The sequence below is a fragment of the Kryptolebias marmoratus genome, linkage group LG15 (genome assembly GCF_001649575.2).
Source record: "Kryptolebias marmoratus isolate JLee-2015 linkage group LG15, ASM164957v2, whole genome shotgun sequence".
NCBI classification, from domain to species: Eukaryota; Metazoa; Chordata; class Actinopteri; order Cyprinodontiformes; family Rivulidae; genus Kryptolebias; species Kryptolebias marmoratus.
In genome coordinates, this window is record NC_051444.1 from 16,289,879 (window position 1) to 16,302,398 (window position 12,520).

Genomic DNA, 12,520 nt, shown 5'->3' on the forward strand with positions numbered 1-12,520 from the left:
AAAACAATAGCTAGCTGTCGCCCGTTGGCTGATGTGCCTTTGATCAGCCAAATGAAGGCTGCTGGCATTTCTTATGGAGTGGAGATTGCTTATCGATCTATATCAAAATATTCATGCTAATACCGGGCAGTGGAGACTATTTTCAAGCCGGGTTAGCAATCAGAGCTGCTGTCCTGTCTGGAGCAATTCGCTGAGCTGGGAAGTCTAATCAGCTCAGGGTCCTGCAGTCAAATGCACTTTGCTGTTTAAATTTGGACCCCTGACATTGATGGAGGAGTCCAGAGAAAGGTGTTGACAAACCAAATTGTTTGTTCCAGCACTATTTTGCTAGAGATCAAGTTCAGAGTAATGCGCAGTGAATTTGTTCATTACTAGCTGAGGTTGGAAGGAGAGGGCTGAGGTTTCACCCTCACTCTACTGGAGAAGGGCTGATGTTTCAGAGAAGGGGCTTGATAGTGATGGTGTGTATAGTGTGTTTACAATGTGTGCGAACGCTAGACAAGATATATGATGTGGTCAGTATGGTGGGGGGTTGTATGTGACAAAGATTTTGAACTGGCTCCATTGAACTGTGTGGTGGGGTTGTACAGAAAATGGCAGAGTGTAAAGCCTGAAAGCTTTTGGAGAATACAGCCAACAATCTGCATATTAAATACTTTATTTTTCCACTTTCTTAACTGGCCATTTCCTTAAAGTAACAGGTCATGTCTTGGTTATGACCTGGTTATAACAATAAAAATAAACAATTAAAATCATACTCACTGCAAATAGCATTTTAATTAACTCAGTTTCGAGAAATAGAGTTTAACTCAGACTAGACTGACAAAATAATGGCTAGTTAGAACAGTTTTAAATTTTCTAGCAGATTATGCAAATACTTTCAGTGGTGTCAGTTTTACATTACACATTTATTCCAGCAGAAACACTATGATATTCCTCCCAGAATTCCCCAACAGGGTTCTGCTGCAGCACTTTATAAATGCAAATAACCGTAGATTTACATTAGGATTTACAGCAATATAAAGGTTTCTAAATTAGTGTTTGCATGTACAGCTATGTACCTTTTGAGCCTGGAAATGGTTTAAGAAAGAAAGCAATTCACTTTGGTACTGGCCTGGCTCAGACTAGCTATTAGCTCATCAATCTGATCAAAATCAAATGTTCTTTCTTAAAATTGGGGTTGTTCAAAGAGTTATCTACAACAGGTAAGATGCTAATTGATTATACCATTTCTACAAAACCCCACTTCAAAATGACAAAACTATGCCTTTAACACTTTATTTTTCCACATGCTCAACTTCCCAATTTTAAAAATTGAGAGGAACAGCAGCTACAAAACATGTATGAAGAGAAATACTAATCAAGATTGCCAAAATTAGAAAATGTAATAAATGAAGTTTGTTCACTATATCAAATATTTAAAGTTCTCAATAATGAATTTAACATTCATTTGAAAAAAAAAGGGTTAAAGTGAATACATGTACGACCTGCATAGTGTGTGTGTGTGTCTGTGTGTGTGAGCTTGGCTTCCTTGAACACAGATTATGTTTCCTTTCTTCCTCTGGTCAAAGCCCCTCCTCTATCCAGTGACGCAGTTCATCCTAAATCTGTCGCGATACACTAATACTGTCATGCAACAATTGTGCAAAGAAATCTGTGAAGAAAAAGCATTGCCAGAAAGGAGAGATTATCCTGCTGAAGGGTTGAAGGGCTAATGTCTTACCATATGGCCCAGATTGTAATGTGCAGTGTCCTGCTTCAGGGTCAATCATACATCAAGTATTAGTGTCAGGTGGGGATTAATGCTTAATGTTCCCTCACTTCCAGCATACAGTGGTACACGGTACTGTACCTGATGGATTTCCCATGCCTGGTATCTGTCAGAGCAAAACAGGGGAGCTTTATTTTATATTGTTCATATTGTGAAAATCAAGTAAGATATAAAAATACAACGATACAAAAAACTGTATCATACAAAACTATTTTTATTGTAGTTATTGTTATTAACATTAGTGTAACTGTGTATTATAGACATTTTGGGGGGAACAAACAGCAGATTCTTCTCTATTGTCTAGTTAACAGCTTGTGTGAAAATGTCATCCTGTGTGCCGTTGCTGCAGAAACTACTGATTAGTGGGATTATTGCTTTTGTTGGCTGATGTGGAGCCATACATTTCCACAGAGCGTGATTTATCCCACACTTATGGCTCGTACGCACTGCAGCCAGAGTTGTTTCTGTGTGCATAATCAAGATTTGTTTTTCAGTTTCCTCACTGATATTTAGCTCATATGGTTTGTTATAATTCTTCCAATATAATGTGCTCGTACACGCACCCACAAGAAAGCTATAATTTGATGCAAAGTGGAGAGGATGCAAAATGGTAATGCATAACCGTATATTATTTGATTGTTGTTGCAGTTAAAAGCATCTTAGCTTCTCCTTAAACTCTTCTTGGGCTTGCTTCATAAGAATGTGGATACAGTAGTAATTTCCATTAAATCTGCAGTTTCTTTAACTGGCCTGGTGTACCCAGCTGCTGTTTGTCTCCTGGTCAGGTATTAAGCCAAGTCCCAACCAAGGAATTAACCTGAATGACTATAGAAGTAATTAACCTCATAATCCCTTTTTGACTGATTAGAATTGATGGCTTGTTTCTCAATTGACATGCATGCCTGGCATTATGAATCCTCTCGAAACAAAGTGGCAAACACAAATGTCAGGAGGGGAAAACATATTGCAACCTTGAAAAATGTGTTGATGCAGATTATGGGGAGGGTGTGACAAGGCGAGGTGAGGTGTTTCTGTGTGCATATTTGTGTGTGTGTGTGAGGTTCACATATGTCAGACGGCAGGATGTAAGGTGCAGGTGTCGCTAGGCTTTTGGTGCTGCTTGTCACCTTGTGAATAAACAGCAGTTGTTCTTTGGGGAAGGCGGGACTGATTCATGTGAGATTGGCGGAACATGGCAGATGGATGTACTTTTTCATATGTGTAAATAGTCGCAGCTAGCTATTAACATTCCTCTGTGCAGATGGCAAACTGTAATAAAGTACAGGCGATAAAACAAGCCTCCTCGTCGATGGCTGACGCCCAGCCGATGTTTGTTCATTTTTACATACAGTGCAATATGTTCTGCAGCACAAGGGCACAATAACTACTGGGGATATTTAGAAGTGCTTGTTGTTCCTGAATAGTAAACAGCTTTAATGTCACACTAAAAAGTTATTTCATCTGTTTTGGTTTCACGTAGCACAACTAGAAAACTTACTTTTGTATTCCAAATGCACTTCATATTTGATCCAATAAAAAACTTTTATATTGTGACAAAGAACAACATAAGGTTGTGTTTCTGGTGTTGAGAGTTTGGTACGACAGCAGCAGGATTGGTTACATGTTTGATCAGGAGCGTCAGGTGACGTCAGAGCAACTCTGGTCCACAGCTGGTTTCCCTCCGACTAGATGATCAGCTCCTTCCTGAGTCCAGAGACCAGAGGAAGAGTCTGGAAAAATCCCAGGCAGAAAGTAAGAGAAGCCAAGCCGGATGAACACACGAGGGTGGAGAAGCACTGGAAAAGGTGTGAGTGAGAGTGTTGGTGCATGGCCTCAGCATCTAGCCACATAAATGTGTGTGTGTTTGTAGTGTGTGTGTCTGTGAAGCCCAAGGACTTCTCGTCTGTCTGCTGCTGGTTGTGGCAGCCAGCTGTCAGGGGAGCTCATGGGGGAGAGAGGGGAGGCCAGGTGAAAGGACGGCCAGCGGCAGACAAGGACTGGAGCCAGCACTCGCTCACTCCAAATGAATGGTGACAAGAGCGCGAGAGCCATTGATCCACTGGTCAAAGCACCCCAAAGGCTGCAACCTAATGTGCTGAAAAAAGAAACATCAGCCCCAGTTGGGCTCCGAGAGAGAGACAATCCTCATCGGATGAAACACACCTCACACACAGCACACAGGAGATCAATACGGAGAGCTGGTGGACGTGGTCATTCAATACCATCTGTGGGAGACAAAAAACACATGAGCAGTTAAAATTGCAAATAATAAGATATGAGTAAATACAGCAAATTGTAATATACAAATTTTAAAATTAAATTCTAAAATTTGGAAGAGATCAAATGTTTCAGTCTGCATACATTTTTTTTTAAAAGCATACATTGTAATCGTTACAATACCTAAAAGAGTTGCAGTCTTTTAAATCCTTTTAAAAAAATTCAATATATAGCAGCTCATTTAGAAATACAAGTCTCTTTGTTTTGGAAGGTGTGGGAAGGATTTTTCTTCAGTCTTTAACTAATAACCTTTGGCTTATGGCTGAACATTGCCATAATAGAGCCATTTTCTGAGAGACTCCCAAGACATTGTTCAAATTATACCTGATAGTAAGTACGTGTCCAGAGTCAACAAGTAAATATGCACTGAAAATGCACATGCAGATCTGTAATATAAGACGCTCTGCAAACAAAACATTGCGTTAGCCCAGCATTGTTAGTTGAATGCAGTTACCATCACTCCACATCAGTGGGGATAATTACCTGAGCTGGTCCACCTGGCTCTGCACTATTCATTTGTCACAAAAGGGAAAACAATTACATGAATATCAAGCATTCTGTACAATTAGTTTTCAGGCTGAGCCCTTGAAAATTCATCACTCGATCTCTTAATATTGAGTTTATTCCCCTGTGTGGTGATTTGGGTCTTACTGGGTGCTGTAACACTTGATTGGCTGGTGTAACCTGAGCCGGGCGGTGAAGCAACGAGGGGCCCTGTGAAGGTTTAGCGCCGAGCTGATTGATTGGTGATACGGGCTGAGGGAGATGATTGATTGATTGAGGTTGGTTAGGTGACAAACAATGCAGCGCCGAGCCCATCAAGGTGCAGCCCTGTCAGTGGCAATAAGCCTTGATTGCCTGCACAAAAAAACACCTCCACCCTCCCTGTCCACCTCTTCATTCCCTCCTTTGGGACTAGACATTTTCATCTTCCCATCCACGCACAAACACAACAACTGATAAACACAAAACATTTGCACAAGTAAAGATTTAAACACTAACTTCAGAACTCCAGTATTCAGATGTCTGAATAATGAGATTAGCAAATTGTGCTTCCTTTCCCAAAACCCCACCCTGGCTCTGGTTAATATCAGCAGCGTAGCTCTGCTTTTCTTAACCACACACCTGCATGTGTCTTTGTGCATGTCTTTTGTGTGTGTACGCAGGCAGTTGGGAGCTGCTCTGCACACAATGTACAGAGCAGCCAATGGCCGTGGGCCTCTCACGCATATTACTCCCATTACTGCCAATTCTGAAAAAATTAGTCGCCAGGATATGACTGCAAGATAGCTGAGATTGTCAACCTCAACTTCAAATACGTCCCAGATTTGGTCTGAATGCCACACAGCATGTATTTAGCTGGGAAATGTCTTTTGGGGGCGTCAATCAGGTGTTGTTTTACACCAGCCAAATAGCATCATGCGTAATGTGGAGTCCCTTTTATTTTAATTTATTTGTCTCATACTGACAACATGACTCAGACTTAATCAGCGGATTTATTTGAGTTTTTTTTTTATTATAATTTCATTAGGATCTTCATAACATCCTTTGTTTCTGATTTAACTAATTCAAGATCTCAAGTTTGTTTCCTACATGTCTGCCTGCCTGCCCTGGAGCTCTTCCGCTCGATGTAGGCCGGTTGGCAGGTCTGCTTTGCACATTTGGTTCGTGTCCCACACATTTCCTATCTTGTGGGCATCGCAGGCATTTTGCTTTAATTGCAAGGCATCCTCTGAATGAGTGCAGCTTATTTGTATGTTTGTTTGCCTCCCTGCCTGAGCTATTGGTAATCTATTTTCCCTTCTTAGCAGGAAGAAACTCGAGCAGCCAGTGTCTGGATTCATTGAGCTGGCAGCAGGGTAAGTGCATTATCATGCTGGGTTTGATGTGGAGACACACTCGGCTGGCTTTCCTTCACTGCAGCTACAGACCAAATGGCTCAACTTTTCTGAGCAGTTTGGATTGATCCGTTCAAGTTAAATAATTGTAAAAATAACAAAGAAATCAAATACTTTTACATTTAAACATCTTCTTTTTACTTATTTCTAGTGTGCATCATACAGTTTTCTTTTGCAGTGATGTTACTGAAAGATTAGCACTTCTTATCCTCAAGAGGAAAATACAAGGATAATCTTTGAGGAGATCAACTGCACAAAAAGCAGATTTTGCTCATAATCCATCTCTGAATAACAGTTCTACAAGTCAACAACACTATTTGTATTTGTATGTTATTTATTTTCTTGTTCTGTCTTTATTTGTCATGCAAGTAGTGGTGCAAAAAATGAAATTTACCCACAAAAGTGGTGGAGATAAGCACTTTACACATCAAAGTGCTAACGATAACATTGTTTATCATAAATAATACTATGAAGGAACTTTGTAGCTGTTTTCTTTTTTTTTAAGATAAAAAAGGCCTTGTGAAGAGAGGCAAGATGGGAAAAGAGTTCAAGGAGAGATAATGTAAAAAAAAAATGACATGAACAAATCTGAAACATTCAATCTTTCAAGCTCCAAGATCTTATCTTTTAAAGATAATAAATGTTTATGAGTGAAGACCACGTCCTTGCAGTTTCTTTAAAACATACACTTACTGGAATGGGGAAAGCATATGAGAAATATGTCCACAGATACACAGCTTTTAGACCTTAACCTTTGTGTTTCTTTTAGGTTTTATTTGCAGAGAATATAGCACTTTTAGAAAACGTACATTTAAACTTTAATAGTACACAGGTCTATTGCCTAAATGAAATGCATCTACAACTGGTGATGTATGTTGGCAGTGCTCTGATAGACATAATCAGAATGATCATTTTCTTGCCCTCCCTGATGAGTTATTACATATCATGTTACCTTGTATTACACATCATAACAGGAGTAAATGACCGTATGATTATAGAAAAAAATAACACTACAAGCTCAAAATCCAGAAATGCTTCTGAGAATAAAACTCCACTCTGGACAGCATCCAGTATAGATCCCTGGTTAATTATCTACATGCTGAATCCTATACATGTGGCAGGTTGTATTGAACATAGAAATATGTTTCGCATACTCCTATTTCCGAGAACCAAAGTCACAATTAATTTTGCCTCATCAGCGGCAGTGATGTACAATGAGCATACTGAGTAATGTAGTGATGCTCGAACCCCCTTAACCCTGTCTGCTCCTGCGTGTTCCTTGTGACACAATTAAGCAGGGACTCAAGCAGAGTGGAGCTCTATTATAGATCACATAAAGAGCATATTGCCACTAAATTAATATCACTGCTTACCAAAGTCCTGACATACTGCCAGCACCGAGGAGTGTGAAATATGTTCAGTAAGGGCATAATTATGACATCTGTAACCCTCCATGGTGGCTCTTAGCATAATATTAACTGAAGAAATAACAGGTTTAAGTACAGTACGTGCTAAAGCTATGAAAGCTTGTTTAATTGAAATATGACAGGGGAGTAATGACGGTTAAATTAAAGCTGCAGATAATCGTCTGACACAAAGATAATTGAGCTGAAATCCTCGGGCGATGAAGAATAGCTCAGGCAGAGGAGAGAAATAATCTAGCCTTGTGCTGGAGAGGAATAAGCTTATTTCTCAGTGATGGGGGACATATAAAATCAGCACTCAGATTAAAGTGTGATTAATCAAAGCAGTAATCCACAATTTGAGTGGAATCAGAATGACATATGTCTGCTTTATGTAGTTTACTTTGCTGTCTTCTTTCACATAGAGACTGTGCCATGAGTGCAAGTTGTGTTTTTTTTTTTTCGTTGTTGTTTGTTTGTTTGTATTTTTCCTCATCCCTCTGAGATATCTCGTTTGTCCTCGCAGGATGACTGATCGGATTGCGCAGGGGGGTGGGGGGAGTTGTAGGAGAGGCTAGCAAAATGTTTTCCTCTTTCTTGCCCACTTAAAATAGCACAGGAGAGCTCTTGTGCTCTTCCAAACATATGGCCCCATGTTAGTGCTAGGGCCGGTTCAAAAGGGATTAGAGCCTGTGGGTCAAAGTGTCTCTGTGTCAGCAGTGGCACCCTGCTGAATTTTCAAGCCTTTCTTCTAGCATACAGCAGACATTAACACATGGAATCACACACCAACATGTATATAAAAACCAACGATGATCTTAGAGGAATACTTTGTTTGTTTGTTTTGTTTTTGCTTTCAAATTTTTTAAATACAATCTTTCCTTCACAAGTTACTTTTTTTCTTTTTAGTGGTGATATAGAACTGCACTAAAACTGTCTTGACTCAGTCAGACAGTGGGACAACATTGTTTTCAGGCAGTTAGCAGCTAAATTAGTTTGGCAGAACAGCAAAATGCACAAATTCCCATATGGAAATGGTATGTATGCGTAGTGGGAATTTCAGTGCATATAAAATTTGTACACATGAAAGCAAATTATGTATGTCCAAAAATGAAACAACATACATGAAACTTATTATTTATTGGAAGAATTTTATGTATTACATCTATGTAAAAACCATACAAATATTTATGCTTATATATGCCATATACATGTATGTGACTTTCCAGCAATGCAAAACAACAATATCATCGTAACCTGGGTGTTTGGTGCATCTCCACTTCATCCTCTTTGGGCTCAAGCAGGACGTCATCCCATGTCTTCTCTAGCAGCTTGGATAGACTTCATCAGTCGTGAAGGAGAACTAAGCTAGATTTGTGGGGAAAGTACATATTCTCACCCCTTCATCCTGTAAGCAGCTGCATGTTGATTTGGCATGTCTGTTAGATTTTTTTTTTTTTTGTCTTAAAAACAATCCCATTTCTGTAAAAATCAACTACACCTACAATATGTAGGCCAATACCATGGTGGCTCTTGCTTGAGTGAAACTGGAACATACTAGTCTTGCATATATGATGGCAGAATTCATTTAATGAAGGTCTGCCCTCCCAAAGGTTCTCAGTATTTCAAACAAGCACATTTCAAAATTACTTATCTGCTTTAAAAGAATGAAAAAAGTCAATTGTGATTTATTTATGTTATTACTATCAAGATTTGTAGGCTTTCTGGCACTAAAACATGATGTTACATGGCCTTTAAACCACTTGCCAACTGCCATGAAACAACAAAAGACAAATTCCTTTTACAGCCTGAGGTAAAACCTGTTACCCTGCAACATTAGATTACTGGTGTGCAAACAAGAGAAAAATGCAGCTAAAGACCACCACAGTCAGTCAAAACTTAGTGTTTTACTTTTTAGCCTGCTTATAACAAATAAGTTATGTCACAAATATCTAATTAAAATCCAGTTAGGTTGCTCCAGTCATTGTTATCTTTTCAAAATGGCTTGTTTCATAATTAACACCTTCATTTTATTGTGTCTGCCTTTTTAGGGAAGCATTCATATAAATTAAATGTATTCAAGGTTACTGTAATTTGTCACTTGTTTAAAATGCATGTTCAGTTGTTTACATTTGAGGCAAATTCTGTTAAACTATAATCTAAGATCTTATCTGATGCACTGTGAGACTTTCAGAAATAGCATTGTAAAATTATGATAGCATTGTGATTAACATGCTTTGTGTCACACCTATTTCCAGTTTACCCTCACTTAAGTCTGGAATTGTTGGCTAGAGGTCACTGAACCTTGATGCACCCAGAGGCCTATTTAGAGAGGTGAATAATTTAAACTGGGCTCAGGGGGGTGGTGTAGGATTACAGTGGAAGAAGAATGGGTAAGAAAAGGCCAAATTACTAAGGGCAAAGGGCAAAAGCAGGAATCATCTCTAATTTGTGGGTACCCTGGTGCACAATAGAGTTAAACAAAAAAGCATAGCCACTGACCTTCCAGTATAAACACACACAAAGAAAAAATTAATCTTAGTTTCAAATTGGAACTAACAACCAGATTTACAATGTGTAACCTGTAGTTACTATATTTGTACAGGAAATGCCAAAGATAAAGAGCAAGACGTGGACAAATGTCTAAAAGTTTGCTGGTTGTACTCTGAGTCAGGTCAGATCCAAATATATTATAGAAATGTATTATTACACAACGTCACATTGATCCCTTGAGCCAAGCTGGCCTGATTTCACCTCACCTGTTTTCTCAACCTATTTAATCAGCTTTCTATCAAATAACACATTGATTTTTTTTTGTCACATTTTCATGAACATTCACATCGACAAGACTAAAAACTTTGCATAATAATGGTTAACTCTCTACCTGTTAACAGTTTGACTGAAGGAGAAAAAAAAAAGACTTTATCCATGAATGTCTGCTATTGATGTTGGTGTCATTATCTCCAGATTGGCTTTGTCTTAGACCAATAGTTATTTGAAGTGCCATTTCCTCCTCCTTTCAGTTTGCTACATGTGTATGCATTAGGGAAGTTGCAATGAACCACATATCTTTAGTTTTATCTAGATTCATGCTTTGCTGTTTTGATTAACAAACAAAAAATGAAACGAATAATTAAATGGTATTTATTGGTTTATTTGACAAAATTGTATTTCCAATGTTTCATTGCAATTATTGACAGGAATAAAAGAGAACTCACATCACATTGATGATATCTCACATTTTATATTCATGTTAGTGTTTTAAAGCCTCTTTAGCACCTAGAAAAATAATATGATACTATTTTTTTCCCAACAATATTTCTGAATGCCATTCAAAAATCACAAGTTGAACACAACACTGAAAAAAAAAAATCACTGCAAAACAGAGTAGCAAAGCTGAGAGTAGTCATGTCCTTTTGTTGATCAACCCAGATGCAGAGATATGAAATGAAGGATCTTGGAGGTGGGAGATAGTGACCTGCTACACATTACAGCATGGCAGGTCACAGGAGGAGTCAGGAGGACAGAGTGTTGTTCCCAGGAGTCAACGTCAGTGAGGAGGGGTGTCAGCCAGCACACACCAGCGGCCTGCCTTCCCTCCGCCTTCCCAGCTGCTGGGAAAGATGGAGATACCAGCAAATCTGTGTTTGTTCAGCCACTCCACAAATATCCCCTCTCTAGATTGCGTCTGGCCGAGGAAACGGCACTTGACTGGGATTCTGAAATGATTATTGGTGGCAGTGTCCTTCTGGGGCTGCTTTTCTAAATGTGCCAATAAATTTCACATGTCCAGCTTTGTTTTGCTTTCATTAGGCCTCTAATCTCCGTCCCAGGGCCAGGCTGATTCTGCCATGAGTGAACTCTCTGTTTTCTCTTGAGCCAGTGATTAATGACTGGACAGCATTATTACAAACGCTCTGCTTGGGAGTTACATATCTGCTTCTGTAGACATTGCCACAATAAAAACAACATGAACTGCATGCATATGTGTGTTTATATATGGTGTGCAAATGTGAACTAGAAGTAACAGTTGTTTTTTTTAAAAAAAAGCTTGATTTTTCCACATGCTAAAGAAAATGCTATCAAACAGCATGTATGTATGTATTTCTGAAGTCTCCTGATGGAAAAAACAGATTGCACATGGACGTCAGGAAAATGATCTGCCAACAACCCTACATTTTTTACAGCATGAGTATTGTTCATCTTTTCTTTTTAAAACTTACACGCCTTCAATAGCCAGCTATTAAGTTGACATTTACAGTAGTTTTATTGACTCTGGAGTGTGCTGATTCATAACAGTCATACAAGTAGTCATCTCCAGGGATATTAGTCTCTCCTCTCTCTGTTGTTGCAATATCATATTTTTACTCTTTGTTTCAACTCAGTGCCTCTGGCATGGAGACGTACGCACGGCCTCACAAAGCAAAGCGCCATAAACCCAGCCTTTTGTGCTGCATTATACATCCAGCTCAGCTGAATGTGTTTCCACATGACTAATAGATGATGCATGCTGTCTGCCAGGCCAGGTTTTTACTTCAGTTGGAGGCCAGACAGTGTGCGATGAGAACAGGAGATCCAGTTTTTTTTTTAAAAAAGAAAGACAGTAACTTGTAAAGTGGAGTCAGCAGGTGCTCTGCCTCTCAGGTCTCAACACCTTTGCTGTCTGGGGAGCGAATAAACCGCCTGCTAACCAGCTGCTATAGAGAGGAAGGTAGCTGGAAAGGGAAATTTATTTCAGCTGGTGAGAAGTCCTCTTTCTACACAGAATATGTTTCAGTGGTAACACATGACCAACACCAGCTGGAACCAAGAGCAAAGTAGCTTGACCCACTGAGAAAACCCTCAAAAAAACCCTCCATCCTGATGAATGATATTTTCACAGCAATGAAGCCTCCTTTGATTATTTTTACTTTTTCCAACTGTTATTTTTTTCATACTTGATTGAGTATTTTCTCGACAACTGAAGAAGCCTGTCATTCTCATGTTAAACACCAAGAAATGGACACCACCTGTTTAAACGGTCAGTGCCATATAAGGGTCAGGCAGGGTCTCGTTTGATTGGCCATAGAGAATGGATGGAACACGTTGGATAGCCTCTGTGGTAAGTTTTTAAAAAAAATGTTCAGGAAGTTTGGTTCACCCTTTACGGCCTAGGACATTTCCTACTACAG

At 39.2% G+C, this 12,520-nt stretch overlaps 1 long non-coding RNA gene across 1 annotated transcript in view; it reads left to right on the plus strand.

Moving 5' to 3' along the window:
- The window catches only part of LOC112450757, an 83,817-nt gene extending 72,535 nt beyond the window's left edge, over positions 1–11,282 (plus strand). The window contains exons 3-4 of the long non-coding RNA XR_003039438.2: positions 5,857–5,907; positions 10,782–11,282. This is a non-coding gene — a long non-coding RNA (uncharacterized LOC112450757). The remainder of the gene's footprint in view (positions 1–5,856; positions 5,908–10,781) is intronic.
- The last annotated feature ends 1,238 nt before the right edge of the window (positions 11,283–12,520 follow it).